General features: G+C 48.2%; 2 protein-coding genes across 2 annotated transcripts in view; one reads left to right on the top strand and one right to left on the bottom strand.

The window, feature by feature from the left end:
• Nucleotides 1-3,916, bottom strand: part of ADAMTS10 (ADAM metallopeptidase with thrombospondin type 1 motif 10) — a 59,421-nt gene extending 55,505 nt beyond the window's left edge. The window contains exon 1 of the mRNA XM_075736336.1: nt 3,445-3,916. The gene's annotated coding sequence lies outside the window, so the exon portion shown is untranslated. The remainder of the gene's footprint in view (nt 1-3,444) is intronic.
• Nucleotides 3,917-8,648: 4,732 nt separating this feature from the next.
• Nucleotides 8,649-18,936, top strand: part of ZAP70 (zeta chain of T cell receptor associated protein kinase 70) — a 28,135-nt gene continuing 17,847 nt past the window's right edge. Inside the window, exon 1 of the mRNA XM_075736338.1 lies at nt 8,649-8,842. The gene's annotated coding sequence lies outside the window, so the exon portion shown is untranslated. The remainder of the gene's footprint in view (nt 8,843-18,936) is intronic.

Below are 18,936 nucleotides of genomic sequence, written 5' to 3'. Positions count from 1 at the left end.
AAGTGATCTGGCCACAGGCGAGCAGGCAGTCTGTGCGACAGCACGGGGGCCCCCCTCGTGCAAGGCAGCGTGACCACGACAGCGAGCACCCACAGACCCCAAGACGCATTACCACGGAGGAATGTGCTAGGGGAGCTCTGCAGTGGGATGAAGTCTTGCAGACCGCATCGGGCTGTGGATTCCCTCCAGCCCTTACAGTTCCGGAGGATCTGCAGATCGTTTCCAGGCTCCTCCGGCTCCCTTAAGCGAGCTCCATGAGATCTGCTGTGCAGAGAGTTTATGGGCCCTTTTCCCCCTCCCCGCAGGTTCTCTCTTCAGGGAAACATATGGCCCAGATGGTTTGGATTTGATGGGGTATGGCAGGGTGCAACAGAAAATACGCTGACTCGCAAGCACGTGTGGCTTCCTAACGAGGAAGCTGCAGCCCAAAGGCCATCGAGTACATTTATTTATCTGTGCCCGGCCACAGAGGAGCTGCCTTCATTCATGGCCAGGGAATGGAGAACGCTAACCCCGATAAGACCGAACTCATCATTTGCACTATGGTTTTGACTGAAACCGCTTCAGGGCGAAGTCGTGGCACAACTCCCACAGCAGGGGCCAGGATTTCACCCGTGAGTTCAGCTCAGCAGGAACCAAGGTTTATGGATGTTTGAGTTCAGAACAATTTGCAGAACTGCACAGAAACAGATTCATTTTAACCCATTTTTCCTTTAAAAATGAAGCTATAATGGAAGAGTAGGAAACACAGTAACAACCACGGTGAGTTGGGATGATAAAAAGAAGCATAAAGAGACCGAATGGACAGCCATGGCATACCCCAAGGATTTCTCTTCCCATTCTAGAAGAATGCAGAAGGTAAGAGAGTAGCAACAACGGAGCAGCCGGATGAGAGACCCTGCACTTAACACGTGCCACTGACATCGCTCCGCTGAAGTCACATGGAACTAAAATATTTTGGCAGAGCTTCTCGGTGGACAATCTCCCGATTCTTGAATTGGTTGCAGACTTAATTTAAGGCACTCACAGTAAGGGAGGTGGGAAGATTTGCTTTGATGGTGTCCCTTTAAAACCTCCTTCAGTGTTGAAAAATGAATCTGTACCCAGGCTGGTGGTTTTCCATGTTTCTCCCTCCCTAGTCGCTGCGGGAGATCTGACCTGCTTACAGATTCCCAGGAAATGTTTGTAACTACTCGCCCTGCAAACACTTCGTACGGCGGTGGGGTCCAGCAAAGATCTTTTCGACTGGCATATCTTCAGCACATCTGAGCTGACGTCATCCGAGTCACTAGTGAATTGTTTCTGAAAACTTGACAAATTTGGTCCAAATTCTGTTTAAGTTCATTTGTGTTAACTTGAGATCTAGGCAGGACAGGACGTGACAAACACATCCTGCAGTGTTTCTGGCTTAGAATGAACTAATTGCTGGAAACTTGGCAAGAAAAGTGGTTTTTGGAGTTGGGGGTTTCAGATAAGCTTTAGATAAGCTCTCGAACAGAGTCATCCCCTGGGTGGGCCTGATGCAACCTGTGCTGAAAAGCCCTCCGCGGAGCTGCTCCTCCCGGCAGCTGAGCCCACGCCGTCTCTGGACCAGGGCTTCATGTGATAAGCACGCTCACTCCTCCCCGTAACAGCGTCTGGGTGGCCTTGAGCCACGGGTGATAAGAGAGCCTCTCACATTACAGGTTTGCGTGCTGGTACTTAAAAGGCCTCTCGCATCACGAGCAGACACTGTTTATGTTGAGCAGGCAATACCTTCCCTTAGGGCTACGCTTCACCCCATCGACTGCTCGCTCAGTCGAGGCTTATCAGGGTCTTCCTCTGCCAAATGAAACAGTTCAGCCCCCGAGTCTTATCTGGGAAAAGCATGATTTACAGGAGATGACAGGACCTTTCCCATTCCACCCAACAAGCAGCTGCTCGGGGAATGCAACTGGAGATGCACTGACGAGCGCTTTTAGGGAGCTAAGGAGGAGATGGAAAGGAGAGGGTGCTGCCGTGGGGCGAAGCAGGAACAACGGGAAGCCGAGGATGGAGCAACCGGAGCGCTCGGCACGTTCCATATATGGAGAAACTTTGTGACACTGGAACAACCTCCCAAGAACCGGAGGAAGCCTCGCTGACGAAGGCATTTCAGACTAGCCCGGGCAAGGCTATGGTGAGCAGAGTAGAGGGAACACCTCTGCGCCAGCTGAGGCATTACCTGGGTGCCCGACAAAGCGTTTCCCCTTCTACCGTCTGCAGCGCCAGGGAGACCAGAAGCGAACAAAGACTTCAAAAAATCTTCCTCCTATCACCCATCATGCACTAGATCGCATGCTGTCACCACATGAGGTCTGCTAACGAGAATATTAATGAACAGAATAAGAAACAGATCTCTGGTGGGGCCGAGCTATCTCCAGCCAATATGGGTATTGGCGTGGACTAAACCAGGAAAACAAATGCACTGAGGTTTACATCCCTATACGCTAGACCAGAAAAGTCCCCAAAAAACGAGCCTCCGTTTGAAATTTTAAATTTTGCCGCACAGCTGCGGCTGGCGCTGAAGCAGGTACCTGCCCTGGAGCGCAGCTCCGGCCAGCCTCCGTCTTGGTTTGGTTCTTCCCCTCTGGAAGATATTTGCCACCGTTATTTTATAAATCCCCTTCTATTTATAGCACAGCTCCTTCAGCTCTAATGAGATAATCTTCTGGCATTTCACCATCACTAATATTTACTTTGATGTTTAAAATAACATGTTCTTTTTTTTTTTTTTAAAAAAAAAACACCTTTAAAACATAATCAAAGCAAAGAAATATATTAGTGCAACGGGGCCAAATGCCTGGTGATGCACACGAAGCTAATGACATTGCAACTTTTTCAGGGCAGACAGTTTACAATCCTCTGACCGCATTGTACGGCAGAGAAAGAGGCATTGGCAGCTCCTGAAGATGGAGAGAGACAGCGAAAGAGGGAGCACAATATGTGTTTATTCTCAGGAATGGAGACAGCAAAGAACGTAGAATTCTGCAACGGGGATTATAGCTGTTGCTTTCTGTAATTGAGAGTTTCACCCACAGCAGCTCTGCATAAGAGAATTATATTTTAGTCCAGCAAACATGCGATCAGATGGCTCGATGCAATAAAAAAAAAAAAGTGAAGTGGTGTGGGGATAGGGGGAGGCAAGGGAGACAGCGCGCGAGCGCGGATGCCTGACTCCTGCTGTCTGCAGACACTTTGAAACACAACCCTGCGTTTTTATGGAAACTCTGAATGTTGGAGAAGGGTGAACATGGTTTTCATTCTCATAAATGTTTTTCCAGCGTGCAAGGCTCTTCGGGCTCATTCCTTCTCCAGGGAGACAGTTCTGATTTCAAAGAACATTTGCGTTCCCTCCACCCCAGACCACCCCACTCCAACCTCAAAGAGTCTTCCCTGGAAAAATTATTTTAAAGAGTGTTTTACCTTTTCTAGTGTTTTCCCTTCTTTCTTCTTTTTCCCCTTTTAATTCCTTGAGCTTCTTTTTTTTTTTTTTCTTCCTTTTTCCCAGCAGCAGCCAAAAGCTTCTCTCTCCCCCTCAGTCCTGCGCGTGTCAGAAAGTTTCCAGGCTGAGGGTTTATGTCGCCTTCCTCAATAAGCTTCTTCTGTCAGACCCAGGCAGCGCTGGAGCTAGAGGCTTTGCTAAAAAGTCTCCTTTCAGGAAGTGAGCAGTAATAAGAGAGCGGCTCAGAGGCAGCATGTATAGGGACTGCTCAAAAAAAAAAAAAAAAAGAAAAAAAGAAAAAAAAACCCCTTTGCTCAGGAATTTTGCCAGGATTATCCAAAAAAAAATAAAAAAAAAAAATCCCCAAACCCACAAGGCTGTAAAAAAGTCCCGCCCTGACTGCTGACATCAGTGCAGAAGGCAGGTCTTGCCTGCAACAGTATAAAACTAATCGGCTAAGCCGTTCTGCAAAGGAGCAGGCAGCAACCTTCTGCGGGCAGCCCCGGTTCTGCGCGGAGCCCCACAGGCGATGCAGGCGGCTCCCTGGCCGATAAAACATCCCAATAAAAGCGATAAAGCAAAGAGGTCATGCTGACGGTGGCAGACGGCAGACAGATAAAGCGAGCCAGGATTTTTGGTTTGGGGTTTTTTGGGTTCCCCCCCCCCCCCAACAACGAACAACACTCTCATCCTTCATTTTAACCGTAGCTTTCAAAATGCTTTTAAAAAGCCAATGTGCGTCTGATGAAATGGCCTTAAAGGCAGCTGTGCTCTACAGTAATGTTAAGTATTGGCTTTAAATTGAAAAAAAGCCCTCAAGAATTTGCTAATGTTTTAAGAAGTCCATTCCCTCCCGAGTTACATCATTTTCGCCCTGCTGGCTTTTGTGATGCCGTAATTTCTCTTGTTCTGCTGCCACTGTGGAGTGTCCCACAGAGGACAATACATTTCTAAAATAAAGAATAAACATTGCAAATAATAAAAGACTGCTTGTTTAAAAACAAAGCCCTCTCAGGACACATAAAACAATAAGCAGTAATAAAGGGCAGGAGCTCATTTCCTTCTTCCTTCTGAAGTAGTCTTTGAGATTAGAAAGCTGAATACATGAGCCTTCGTAAAGAGAGAATTACCTGGCAATTCTGCAGATATTATAAAAAACCAGGCCCTTCCAAATGGCCGCGCGCCGCCCTGCTTTTCTCTGGTCACAGAGAGGGGCCCTGGGGAAGGAGACGGGGAAAGGACGGCAGCACCTCCAGCCTGAGCCCATCAATGGGGACAGAGAGACCCCAAAATCATCACCAAGGTGCCTTTTAGTATAAGAGGATTCGAATGAAGCGTAAGGGGGTGAAAAGCTGCCGGGGAAAGATGTACGCTAAGTCTTAGACCAAGCTCCCTGAACGCGAGACCCCTGAGCCCAGGTGCGGGTTGCAAGGGGGGACTCTGGGAGGGGGCTAGAGGGTGCGCAGCCCTGTGAAGCGTGGCATGGAGGACAGCCAGCCCCTCCGGGCTATGCATCCTGCTGTGACCCTTCTAGGGACATACATTGTCCAATGCACAGGATCCGGCCCTGGGGCAGGGCTGAGCAGTCAGGGCTTTTGGTGATGGTCCTGGGTGCCACCCAGGCTGACCCAGCCCTAGTCCGTAACCTTCTGGCCATTAGATGGGAATGGAGAAAGGAAGAGCCAAAGGCCTGGCCAGCCCTATGTCCTAATCGGATGCTGGCCACGGGATGCCTAAGAAAAGGGATTCAGAAAAAGCTGTGGTACTTTTCGCGGTATCTCCTCCTACATCCTCTGTGCTCAGTAAACTAAGTGCAGGGCTGAACCTAAGCCAGAAGCTGTATCTTTGCATTTAACAGCCATAATTCATTTTCTTCCATGAATCTGTGTAAACCCTTATTGGAACTCCACTCCTTGGGTGGTGCAGCAGCATGACCTGGCCAGGAGATGCCCAGGAGGGACCCCCTGAGCCTCTGCTGGTCTCCAAGCATTCAGTGCCGGCTGGTAGGCACGCTCATCCTAACAGCCCTGAGAAAACAAGGGAAAACATCCTTTGCTCCCAGAAGATGTCTGACGGTGGGAGTTCACAGCCCCCACTCCCAGCGCTGCCCCGGGACACCCCACACAAGGACAAGGGCCACTCTTCCTTATGGGCATTCAGACTGGAACGGCCTGGCTCTCCGTTTGAAAATTAAGTTCAAAGGGATTGCAACTGCTGGGCTGGACTTTTGGCCGGTTCCCTGGCTGGGTGGAAGGAATGGTTTCCTTCCTCCCCAGGCCGTGCGAGCCATTGTCTGAGCCCCCACAGCACATACATAAAAGAGCAACTAAACAAAGTATTTGGGGGTTAATTGAATGGTGCTGCTTCTGGCCAGGGAAACACTAATTGCTCAAAGCGTGGCCCGGTGCCATACCAAGGGCTTTCTGTCTGCTGAAGCTCGTCTCCAAACACACTCGGTGCGTAACGAAGAGGCTGCAGACGCCCATCTTCCTTGCTCAGCGGTGAGCGGCTCGGTGCTGCCTGTCCCTCTCCTTTCTCAGGGAAACTTGCTTTTCCCTGATGTGCAGGGTCTGCAGTCCCTCCTGCATGGTAAATACAGTGTTCGAGACTCCTGACGTACAAGGACAGACAATCTGTGTGCTTGGGGCCAAGCCCCCAGCCCTGGACCCAAAAGCAGAACTGCTCTGAGGACCCTCTCGTACCAGGCCATGCAAATTCCTCAGCTCAAAACCCAAGTCTTAAATCCAGCCTGGACCTGTCTCTGAAGGGATGATGCAGCCACCTTGGAGCTGCACACACCTTCCCAAGCCAAGACTTCCATCACGTACACAAAAGCCCAGAAAAAGAAGAAAGGTAAAGGGACCAGATACTCACAGAAAAAAGGCAGAGGGTATTGGACTCTGCCTGAATAAAAGGCGTTTCACAGGCAGACAGCCACTACGATTCATTTCCAACACCAAACACTGCCAACCGGTTGCTTCCTCTCTTTCTAGGATAAGGAGATGATGATGCATTTCCAGAAGATGCTTGAAACCCTCTCCCCTCCAGCTCTCCCGCACCCTCGCTCCCTCCTGGGACGGAGGGGAGCCCGGTGCTCAGCACAGCACCAGGACCCAGTCCCCGACGCTCAGCAGCCCAGTGACACTGCACCCTCCTGTGGCTACACATGGCAGAGGCTGCACGCTCCGATCCTGCAAGGTCCAGGCTCAGCACCAGGCTGGTAGAAACCCTGCAGGGATGATGCACGGAACCCTGGGGAAGCACAAAGAGCAACGTTTCCAGGCAAACTTGGTGCCGTCAGTTCTCGGCGGTGCTGGCCAAGGCCCAAATGCATCCAGCGTGCCCAGCTGCAGCTCCAGCTTGCACGACACTGAGGCCAGCGCATATTTTAAGGCTTGTAAGGCTGCAAACTCTGTCCTGGTTGCCATTAAAACACATAGCGAGCGATGCTGAGGCCCGATGGGGTAATTTTGTATAACCATTTTGTACATAAAACAAAAATTTCTCTCTCTTGCTATGTCTAAACTGCACGGCCTGGGCAAAGTTCCCAGCTCTGGCTCTACATCACAGCCTGGCCCCAAGTCCATGTTGGGACTAGCTACTTGGCCACAGACTAACCCTTTTTATGGTTGTACAGTACCCAACACAACAACACTCCAGTCAGCCTTTTAGCTACTGCTGTAATAAACAAACTACTCCACTTTCTTTGTAGCCCAAATACTGCAGGTTGAGAACCTGCAAGTGAAACCAGCTGTAAACAAATGTTTTTGTTTTTCTGCTAGAGACATGCAAACTAATTGCCCAACAGTAAAACTCAGTTTAATTAATGCCAGGTGTTAGACAAAATTGGCTTGGTGTCTCCTGAACTTGTAACTCCAGCTTGAAGGAGCCACCGCTAGCTTATAAAGTACAGCCATCAAAAAGCAATTACTAAGATCATCGTACATCACCTAAACTTTGTGGGGATTTTGGGCAAAGGACAAACATGCAGGTGAGCCTTGCTGGGGGCTCAGGATTGAGAGCTCTCTGCTCGCACTGCAAGGTTGGGTGCGTTGGGATGCTGCATTTTCACTGTTGTAAACTGCCTAAGTGACTCATCCCATCTATCTTGGCATCTCACGTTGTCCTTGGAAAAACCTTTAACATGGATTTCTGAGTAAACGCCAGGTACAGCTCCATGTCAAAGTGTAAACAAAGGGCTCCTCAAGGTGGATTTGGCAATTAAAGGCCATACAGTCGAGTAATGCTCAAGGATAGCTTGCATTTTGCGTATCTAACCTTATTACCGCATGTTCTCATTCCAGTCTTGGACACCAGCAAGCTCAACCTACCACAATCAGGGCTCTTCTCCCAACTTCTTCCACAGCAGAGTCTGCCTGCAACGGCAAGATGGTTCAGGATTCCCCACCCATCTTGTTAGGGCACCTCTCTTTGCATTCAGCAGAAAGAAGTCATGGCGCGGTAGCCTCTCCCCAGTCACCAAGAGCTGGCCCTGAACGCTAACCCTTTACCCATCTCTTCCAAGATCACGAGCTGTCAGGTTGCGGCGAGCTGTTTACCATGGCTGGTGATGAAACATGGAAACTTTTCCCCTCTGGAAAGGTAGACGTGACCCTGAGGAGCAGCTGAAAATCCTGCCAAAAATAAGCACCGTGTGGTGGGACTGGTGTTGGGTGGTTCCCAGCCTAGCTGTTAGTCTGATGGCCATTTGGCACTACGAAGAGCTAATCAGAAAGCAGGCTAGGCAGAAAAAACAGGCTAGGAGAGGCTTCTTGGGTTACTGAGCCTAGGTCTTGACCATCACAAACCACAACTCCAAAGCAGCCCTACGCAGAGGGCCCTTCTCAGCAGCCTCTGGCCTGGATGTGGAAAATCCAAAGAAACCAAGCTCTTCTTACGCCCTTGTGACTTCCAGGGGACGTACGCTGGCATGGCAGAGATACTTGTGCCAAAAGCCTCACTTCCCCATCTGTTCAATGGGCAAGAAGAGAGCTTTGCTCTCCAAGCAGTGTCTTCCCCCAACACCTTTCTTTAAATGACAGCTCTTCACCACCTTCCTCTGATTTGTTTTCTTCCATAGAAGACCCATGCCCTGGCACTCAGGTCTCAGAGCTCTTTCACTCTTCAGAGCTACACAGCTTTTATTTTCTCTTCTTTCCTTTCCTGTGCAACAAGGAAATAGGTCACATTTCAAAGAAACCAGCAAACGGAGGTTAGCGAATGCCAGACAGCTCACTGGATGGTGTTGCCCGTTCCCCTCCCATCTTCCAAAAACCGACACATTTCTCACTCGCCGACAAATATTTTTCCCCTTTTTCCCTTTCTTCAAAATTGCTGTAACGAAGCCCTGACAAGACATCTTGCCCATCTGCAAACCAGGTAAGAGGTACTTTTTTTGCTGTCGGTATCTTCGGTAGCTGTTACGCGACATGGCTGCTTTGTTCCTTGTCTCGTACCTTTCTGCACACCCTGGTAGCACTGGGGGTTTAGTGGAAGCAGGGGAGATCCTGTGAAATGTTGGTGTTAATAGGCCCAGATTAGTTAATTGTGTGACCGCTCTGGCTTTTCTACCAATTACTCTGTTGCTTTGGGAAAAAAAATGGTGTAAATTAGGGGGCATCATATTCTTTTTGAAGTTGAGGGGGAATTAGATAGGTCAGAAGATGCTGAAATGATGGCTGTGGTCCAATATTCAGGGCCAGCCATTCCCTTCCCTTCACCTCTGGACGTGACATCAAAATTTGTCTCCTCTGGAAGTTTCTCTTTAAACTGCCTGCGAGCCTCAGTGGCAATGTGGGAAGACGTAGGATACCTGGCACCTGCTGAATAATGCTCCAAATACTGAAGAAGGACTTCAGAAACTTCCTACTGACAAATATAGCAGCAAGAAAACTCAAAAACAGAGGCCTCTGGCAAACTCACATTTACTTCCTCTCCTTTCTTTGTCATCTCGTCTGTTACTGCTCTGCACTTTGCTGTGAAAACAGGCACAGTTCCAAGTCCCATCAATTCAAGCACAGTCCGTGGTGTTATGGAATAAAGTAGAACAAAGGAAAATTGAGATTAAACCTCAGAAAACATTTCCTAATGGGCAGACCTATTAGACTGTGGAACAAACGCCGCAGGGATGCAAGGGAAACCCATCACATGGGCAGAACTGGAGAGGGGACTGGAGAAGGGATCAGGCAGAAGGCTCCTTCACTGGCAGGGGGATGAACAAACTGATCTACAAGGTTATGCTTTCCAATATATTTATGATTTTTGTATTTTCAACCTTTTTCATCAACCTTTTTCATCATCCTTTTTCCTCTTGAGAAGAGGCTCAAGTCTCTGAAAAGCTTGCTGATGCTCCTGGGAATGGGATTTCCTAAAGAAACAATGGAAGATTCTGCAGCAGTACTTAGAATCCACATGTATATGCATGTGGGTGTTTACTGTCTTTTTAAAAAGTTAATTCCCATTAAGACCTTAACCAGAAAGAGGGTTTCTGGAGAATTCTTGGATAGTGAGGATCATGCCCCAGCCTCTATAGTGCCCTGCAAGGCAACTGGCTTCACAGAGAGCAGAAAACCCTTGGAGCACCAGGCTCTGCATGCGATCTGAGCCCACGCAACCAGCTTCATAAAACTTGGCTTGAGCAGCGAAAGCCTGAGAGGGCCAACGTGGTCAGAAAGGGCAGACGTGTCAGTTAAGCCAAGCTTTGACTTGCACGAACCCCGGGCAGGTGGGACCGGCAGCACCAAAGTAGAGATGCCAGTGGCAAAGGATGCTACTGGGATTTTTTTTTTTTTTTTTTCCCACTTCTAACAACTGTGCGGGTCTGAGTTGAGTAACATGACTGGGAACATAAAGATGCATGAAGGAGCTGTTATAGGGCCAGCACTATCACGGGGGAATGCAGAAAATTAATCTGGAGGGTTGGAAATACACAAAAGTACAGGTAGTGTTATCAAGTTAAAGCCCCACACACTTTGTTTAGCACTTGCTTTCCCAGGAATCTCTGCTAACTCACACGGTAGCATTAGATGGGCTGTATCAAACAGACAAGGTTAGGAATTAAAGTATAACAACTGTTTAGTTCCTTCCTCACCATTACAGGAATATACATTTTTAAACACAGTGCTGATCACTGAATGTGCTTAATTAGTCTCGTAATATTCCCCAGAGGTGCCAGGAGATGCCCTGCTGGGTCTGGAATTGAACGGGCAGAGCAGAGACCGGGGCCAGGCTGGAGAGAGCCCAGAACGTAAGACAGGTACCAGGGGCCATGAAGGACATGGGCAGCTTTCTACAAACTCCATACAGAGCCAGCAAAGTTACAGCCTCTGTAAGGGAGGCTATAAGGATAAACATGAACTAAGGCCTTCGATAACTCTACTTCCCTAAATCCTATTCAAATAATTGGAACAAAAAGCCTTTGCTGCTATTATTTAAAAAAAAAAAACCCCAAACAAACCCAAACCAAAAAGCCCTGTGCAGATCTAGCCCATTATTTATCTCTGCCTCAGTTTTATATTTGGAAAGTAGAGATAGCAAGCTGCCTGTTAGTGGAACATTTCAACACTCAGAACAGAGCTTTTTGCATAGGAAATGACTGATTGTGAATGCAAACTTCCACTACCACTTGCAAGTCGCACGCTGTGCCCAAACGCATGCTGGTCACATGCAAACACATACTTACCTTTCAGAGCTAATAAGCTTTTGCAAGAAGAGCAGAGCTGGTGAAGTTCAAGTCTTTAGCTTCCCCTGCCTTCAGCTGTATTAATTTTTCTCTTCAGGAATTTCCTACGACCACCCTGTAAATCCTGCACAGTCTGAAGTTAACGTTTAATCCTCATAACACACACCAGTAAAGGAACAGTCTCACTCTGCTTTGAAATAGCGTTCAAAGAAATCCTGAACAGCAGTGATGAGGCAACGTTTGCGCTCCCACTCTGATGAAGACCTATCGAGACTGTCCCTAACCATCAGGACACTATTTTACACCTGCATTTCTGGAAGCTCAGCTGGACCTTGCAGAATTCCCCTCCCTGTAACAGATTAGATTTCAAGCCCAAATTCACCTTCTGTCTTTTAAAACTCCAGACAGAACAAGTGATGCTCAGGAAACTTTCCTGTCGCGTTGTAGATGCCTGTTAGGCTCTGAGCTGTCTTTCTACTTTATTTGCCGAGATAATAACCTTAAAGCCCAGGAGCTGCCGGGTCTGCCCGTGCAGCGCCCTTGGCTCCGATCAAACACAGTGTAGCACAGTATAGTGCTCTGGCCCTTTTCCATGGAGCTGGGAAGATATTTCCTGGGATGTTAAACATGCCCCAGGGCAATACGAGGACCATCTCCCACTTCCCTGTGGCTATTTTAGGGAGTAGCAAGTGTGAGGACCTCAAATTCATCACCTAACACAGCAAAGACCCTAGTAAAGCATGACCTCGAACTGCTTCTGACTCTTCAAAGGAGCAGGGCTGCTAATTGCTATCATCTCCCAGTTCATACCAGGGCAGCTTAGCCAAAGACCTAGTTTCTAAGTCACAGAGGACTGAAGCCCCAAACCAGCCTGTGTAACAGGCTTTGGCTTCCAACAGGATCGGGTGCCTGATTTTCTGCAGTTCTGCTGACGAGCGCTGCCTCTGCACTACGCTCACTGCGCACAGATACCTGAGCTGGCTTAGGGACTGGAAACATCTGGCTGCGGTCAGCCAGCGCGATATTAATGCAGCATGTTTGCAGGCAATGGGTGTTAAAGGCAGCCACAGCTACTAAACACTTTTCCATGCCATTAGCGGGACCCTGCATGAGCTGAGCAGCGGATTCACCCCGGACCTTCTGCAGATGCAGCAGAACGCAGGGATCCTGTGCGGCAACCCAGTACTGGGACGCTACTCCTGAGCGTGCAAAAAACACAGCCTCACAAGACTGAAGCTATTTAGCAAACGCATAGCTACTCCGGACCTGAAGGGATGGCAGGAAGGTTTATAAACTTCTCTCAGCTGCCAGAATTACTTTAGCAGGGACAGATGTACATAAGCCGCACGGTATGAATGCTATAGAAGTTGAAACTGTAGGTAAGACCCGTCACTTGCACCTTGGGACATGTACATAGCTCTTTTTATTAAGATGATCCTAAAGTACATCAGAAAGCAATCGCTTCATCTCCTGGGTGCCCCTGAGAGGACAAGGCAACACACGATTGTTGCAGCAAGTTAATAACTCAAACAGGTTTAGGGGCATGGCACAATAAATGGGGGAAGAGGCTTTAGATAACACTGTATTTTTCTGAAAATTCCACAGTATTTTAAAGCAGCACAAGAAGCTTCAGTTCTGAGCCCCACTGGCCATAATAAAGCATGCATAAAGATGGCAAACTGACTATTTTTTCCAGACCCATCCTAGATCATCTAGAGATGCAATGTGCTTACTGTGATAAGCAGCATAATGCAACAGCAAGCACGTCACTTGGGAGAACTCCAGCCCAAGGCACTACTGTGCTGTGAGCTCTTCTGCCTCCCTCAGCTTCCTCATCTGCAGGAGAGGGATCATCAACGTCATCCCTCAGCTGCCTAGAAATAGAGAGGAATTGAAAAGTGGCACATGGGTGCAGAGCATATTCACCATCAGCACATTTTCAACGACTAAAGTTCTCCTCACCCTGGACAAAACGCGGCGTAAAGCCTTTGAAGGGACAGGGAACAGTCCCAGCTCTTAGGAGAATCCCTTGCTACCTGCCAGGTTTTCCAGCTGAGAGCACCGAAGCGCAGCAAGGTTACAAAGCAGACGAGCAATTTTAAAGCCTTCCCGGACGCATACTGAGAAAAATCATCTGTCGCAAGAGTTAAAAGCCCAAAGCAGAACACGGAGCCTTCCAGTTCATCTGCCCGGAGCATTGGCAGGGATGCTCAGAGCTCCACTAGCGCTGCAGCAGGATGGAGTCGATGGGACACGCTGGATTCTGCCTGGGGCTGCTGGAAGGGTCCCAGGTCAGGCAGCGCCGCGATGAGCTGCAAAACTGCAAAGCAGAAACGGCTGAGCAACAGAACAACCGAGCTGCCATTTTTGGGGTTACGTTATCCACCGAGTACTCAAGCACCTGGATAATATTAGTGAAGTCTCAAGCCTTATTTTATGAGGATCTGACCAAGAAAAGTCACTCTCCCCAAGCACTTAGAGTTGTTGCTGCCTGTCAACAATTAACGGGACAGAAAAGCAGATGGCAGAGACAAAGCTGGACGAGATACCAAACCCATCATCTATCAGTCATTGACTCAAATCTCTGAGAAAGTCCTTCTGCATCTGAGCTCCCTAACAGAACCGCATTTAGCCAGGTTCTCTCTCATTTTGGCCAAAAAGGGGACTGAAGCCAGCTGAGTATTTTAAACCCTTAAAGTCATCTTTTAAAAAAACAACTTATTTGTGCGTCTGAAAAGCTTCTAAATAATTCCTCAGCAGAAGCCTATTAAGTCATAAAGTTTGATAGGTTGGGACAGTGAAGAATTACTCCGTTTTTTCCTTGCTCCTCTGCTATCCCGCTCCTACCTGCCTCTTCTCCATCTCATTAGAAAACTCCCAGTGTGCGGCTCCGGAGCAGATCACACCGGAATCTAAGAAGTTGTTGAGACCCACAGAGCAGGTGGAAAGTTAGCAAAATTTTTTTTTTTTTCTTTTTTTGAGTGAAAATCATGAACCTTTTCCCGTAAGATGTTTGTGCAGATCCTGAAGATTACTTGTGAAGACACACGCATATGGTTTGCCCCTCACTTCTTATCTGAGAAGATTATAATCTTTCACCTGCAGAGCTAAGGTGGCAGAGTACCCAGCATAACTATTATATGACAACTAGAGCCTTATTTTATTAAGTTAATACAGCCTAGGGAGGAGTGTGAGATTACGCACATTTCTACAAACCAGTGGAAGAAGCATCTTCCTCAGATCTACGTCAGATGTTCAAGGTCCTGTAGCCATTATCACATCAAGTGATGAGATGGGAGGGTATCGGCATGGGTCTTGCCGAGTCAAACTGTGCAGATGGGTACGGCGGCACAGACTCCAGCGCTGTGTCTGAGCTGGGAAAGGAGCCAGCAGACACTGCCCTGAGGAATGTAATTTTGATGCAGGAACAGACAATAATCTAGAGAAAAGCCCTACAGCCACAGCAAAACGTGGTGGTAGGTGCCAGAGGCAAAATTTTCAGGGGTGTTCAGCATTGCCTGCATCTCCCCAAAATCACATTACCAGGGCGGGGTTAAACGGCACTGGGCATTTTGGGGAACTCAGCTGGGCTCACGCAGGGCAGGACATGCCCGGCACAGCAGCCAGTGCCCTGGCTTCCCTGGGACGTGGAAGGATTTCTACTCCGTCTCTGTGAGCGCAGAAGAAAACCCTCTTCGCAACTAATTGTTGCTGCCATGACACACCCGCTATGAAGCAACAATTCTGCTGGCAGTGCCCGGAACAACTGCCAGGAGGAAACATCCAGCTTGTCCCACCATGGCTGGATGCAATCCAGCAGTCCTGAGGGCACTGCAACACAAAGCTCTGTTCCTTCGGCCACAATGTTTTCCTTGGAGAATTTGTTGTGATGGGTTATTGGCATCCCACACATCCAGCTGACAGAGGGAGGTTGCAAGAGGGTGAAGCAGAAGCTAAGTGACCAGAAGGTTTTCTGTAAGACAGAGTTAACCCTCTGCTGCTTGTTGTAGTGTCTTGCATCCAAGAGGGAAAAAAAAAAAAAAAAAAAAAGAGGATGAGTGCTTGCAACAGGATGTTCAGGTGCAAGGTTAGTTCAAAGTTAGTTTTGCTTGGTGGAAAAGTTAAGGAAGCTGGTTGGTGCATTGTGGCCATGGTAAGAACAGACTGAGCACAGGTAGACATTGATTAATGCAACCTCCCATTGAAAGCACAGAAAGGACAAAAGCTAAGAACTTAGCAGACCATGGAGAATGAGCTATTTTTTCACCCGAGTCATCACGTAGCTGATCACTGAGCCATATTATGAAAGTGTGCAGGAAAATATTTACTGCTGTGCACGTAACCCTAGTCTGCAAGCAAGTAGAGGACTTCATTCTCATTTCAGACACTGATGTTCAACAAAACGCCACCAAAAATATCAGCAGCAGAAGCAAAATGCTTCTGCATTCAGTGTTTTTCACGGAACATTGACTGAACTGGAAATTACATTGGCCAGAGAAAGAACTTGAAAGTTTATTTTCCTTAATGGAACTCAGAATTGCAGAAATTAGATATGGGAAACTCCTATTAGCTCATCCCAATTTCTTCCTCTAGGATTGTTCCCTACAGTACATTTTCTGATCCAGTGTTAAGTGGCTTCCACTATTTCCCTTGTTCCACATCCTGATGGATCTTCTTGTTAGAAGATGTTTCTTGATAACCAGACTTACTTTCCACTGATTAATATCTTCTCCTTTATCCCCATACCGTCTTATTAGCACATCCAAAACAGCTTTTCCTCTCTCAAATATGATCATGCTCTTTAGATACTTCTACCTTGCTCTCAAATTTTCCCCCATCACCCTTGATCAACAACTAGTGTGCATACTCCATCCCTAAGAGCTGTGCTTGTTAATCGGTCCCGTCAGGCCCTTGATCACTTTCATTGCTCTCTCCTGAACTTGCAAAGTTTCCAACACGTCTAGTATTAAATCACCTACTGAAATAAGTAAACCAAGGTGCTGGGGTCACGTTCGCCACTGGTACTGAACCACGTGGGTGGTATTTATTTTATTTTTTAAACTGCAGGAACTGTTTTAATCTGTCCCATGTAAACAAAACTCATCTTCGTACGTCTGAGGAGCAAAGAGTGCACCCAGCGCTCTGCCAGCCTCTTCCCCACCTGGCAGCAGCTTTCACCCGCTCTACTTGCAGTAATATTTGTCTATAAAAGCCAGCACTACGGCTGCAGTGCTGGTGGTGAATGCCAGATGCCCAATGCATTCATTTTGTCATGTTTGGATCTGCTGCTAGCCCCCTTTGCCTGGGCTTTCAAAGTGAGACTGAGAAACCCTGTGACTCATGACCGTTAGAGCCCACGGCACTTACTGCCAGCACAGAGAGGTTGCTTTGGTGTCTCAGCCAACTTCCGAGTTGGATATTTATACTCGGCCTGCCTACATCCCCTCTAGTGAGGGGACAACCTTTTCCAGCACTGTTTCAGGCACAAGAGCTGCTGTGTCCCATGTTGGAGGTAGCTGCACTGGAAGATGAGGGTGAACCATCTCCAACATCTGCTTCGGAGATGTTGGGAAAGCTGCTGCAGCAATGCCAGCTCTGTACATGTGAGCGGTAACATACACCCAACATGCCCCCAAGCAGAACCCCCTATCCAGGGGCTGTGTACAGTTATGGAGCAGCTTCAGGGTACGTGGAATCCTCTGTCCAGGCTGAAGCTCAGGTGACCAACACATGCCACTGACACAACACCAGTACAACCCAGCTCAGTACTGGCTTGAAGGGCAACTGTCTGCTTCCCCATCTCCATCCTCCCTGGCCTCCTCCTCTCTGAGAGGGTCTTGCAGAGCTCCAGGGGTGGCTTCAGAGTAGGACTACAGACCAGAATAAGCTTATGAAGTGGCACATCTGCCTAGAGATATTGTCCAGAGTGAGAATACCTTAAAAATACATCTGGTAGAGTAGACAGAGGAGAAACCACGTAGGGACAGACCAATCAATGTTTGACAGTATCTACCGTATGAAACGGCCCAATGACCAAGGCAGAGGAGAGCCCATGCCGAGAAGAGAGATGTTACTGATAGAGACAGTAACTGTTTCCTCTCAAGGCTAAATTAAGGCAGAATGATTAAAGGACTGAAACCTGACCAGCAGCACTAGCTGAAACCTCCAATGCAATGTATTTTCACTGAATCAGGTTTTAACTCGTATGAGGCCTTTAAGAGGAACTCTTAACTGAAGGTTGGCAACCCCCCAGTGTTACTTCCAGAGAGCTTGTCTCCCCCCACCAGTAGACCTGATAACCCAGCACCCTACCAAGTATAGTACAAGTCAGTGCCCCATCAGGAAGGCATCACACCTCAGTGGCTGCAGAGCCCTGGCACACCGGGAAGCCAAGGAACAAGATTTTGGAGCTCTGCACCCGACCTGATTGCAATTGCACACACAAAAGTCCTCCTCTCCTCAGTTTGCCTCTATCTCTTCCTCCTCCTCCTCTTTTCTTCTTCCTGGGCTTTTCAGGACAAAGCCTGCACACCCCTATGCAGTGCAGACACTGGCTGTGATCTTCCAGGGAGTCTCTAGGCATCACAAAAAATACATGCTGCTAAACTTTAAGCTCAGCTATTAAATTTATCTTTAAATGGCAAAGGCAAACCATAAATGCAGATGTTTACGTAACAAAAACACTGTCATTCTGTGGTTGGAAATAGAGTTGTCAGCCACTTCACCACCCAGAGCAGGGAGGGGAGGGGGGGGCAGAGGTGGGAAGGGCACATCATTCAGAGCAGCATCGAACCTGCTCAGCAGGTTTCGATCCTTCCAGAGAAGGTCCCCACTCAGCACCATCACAAGAACCCAAGCCAGTGCAGGACACAAACTTATTTCCAGTAAGATTCATCACAGTCAATGCTCTCGCACCGATGCGGCTTAAAGCCCTCGTGCCACCTTTACTGCGCCCTGTGAGGGCTGCACTACTCCTAGTAGTGCCAAGGAAAGGACTCGAGCCATGGTCTCACCACCAATCCCCCCCAAACGCGCTGTACCGGCAGGTCTCTAGATCCATGATGTTGTGTGCTAAGTTGTTATTTCAGCAAAAGCCCTTCACAAGATAATACAGGGAAGCCAGGTAGAAGCAAGCATAAACAGAGAGCCCTTCGAGATACACAGAAGTTACTGCAGTTTTCTGCCATTGGCTCCATAAAACCATCTGCTAGACCCAAACCCCAGAGGATCCAGGTGGAGTACTGACCCTTCTCTCTGGTTGGTTGTCAAGATCAGCTCCACCTCGGTGGCAGGGCCAAGCTCTGTGCTCACTCATCCCCAGGACAAACATCTTGGCATGTTTGCTCAGACCGATGACCCATAGCTGAGTTATCAGACCACAAGAGCACTCAGGGATACCAGGGAGGAAATAGCACCTACTGTGTTTAATTATGTACGTTAGACCCTAATTAAAAGCTGTTCAGGATCAATGGGTCCGGAGCCAGGAGTGTTTTCAGTGGCTCTACAAAGGATCAGCAGGGTGTTTTCACAGCCTTCCAAACTAAATCCACATGCAACAGATGAGCACACGCTCCCTTAGGATAGCACAGCGACTTTGCTTTACCCCATCACACAGCAGCGTCACCCTGCTCGTGGACCCCAGCAGCCCACCTATTCCAGAGCTGCCATGAAACGGACGCTGCTCTGTGCCACTCATTGCAGCATTTTAGGAAAAATATGGTTCTTTACATTCTGATTTATCAGGGTTTGCCAGGCTCCTACCTAGGATAAACACTTGCCCAGGGATCTTTTC

The sequence above is a fragment of the Balearica regulorum genome, chromosome 26 (genome assembly GCF_011004875.1).
Source record: "Balearica regulorum gibbericeps isolate bBalReg1 chromosome 26, bBalReg1.pri, whole genome shotgun sequence".
Classification (NCBI taxonomy): domain Eukaryota; kingdom Metazoa; phylum Chordata; class Aves; order Gruiformes; family Gruidae; genus Balearica; species Balearica regulorum.
The sequence above is the reverse complement of the archived record's forward strand: the minus strand, read 5'-3'. Positions and strand labels throughout refer to the sequence as shown.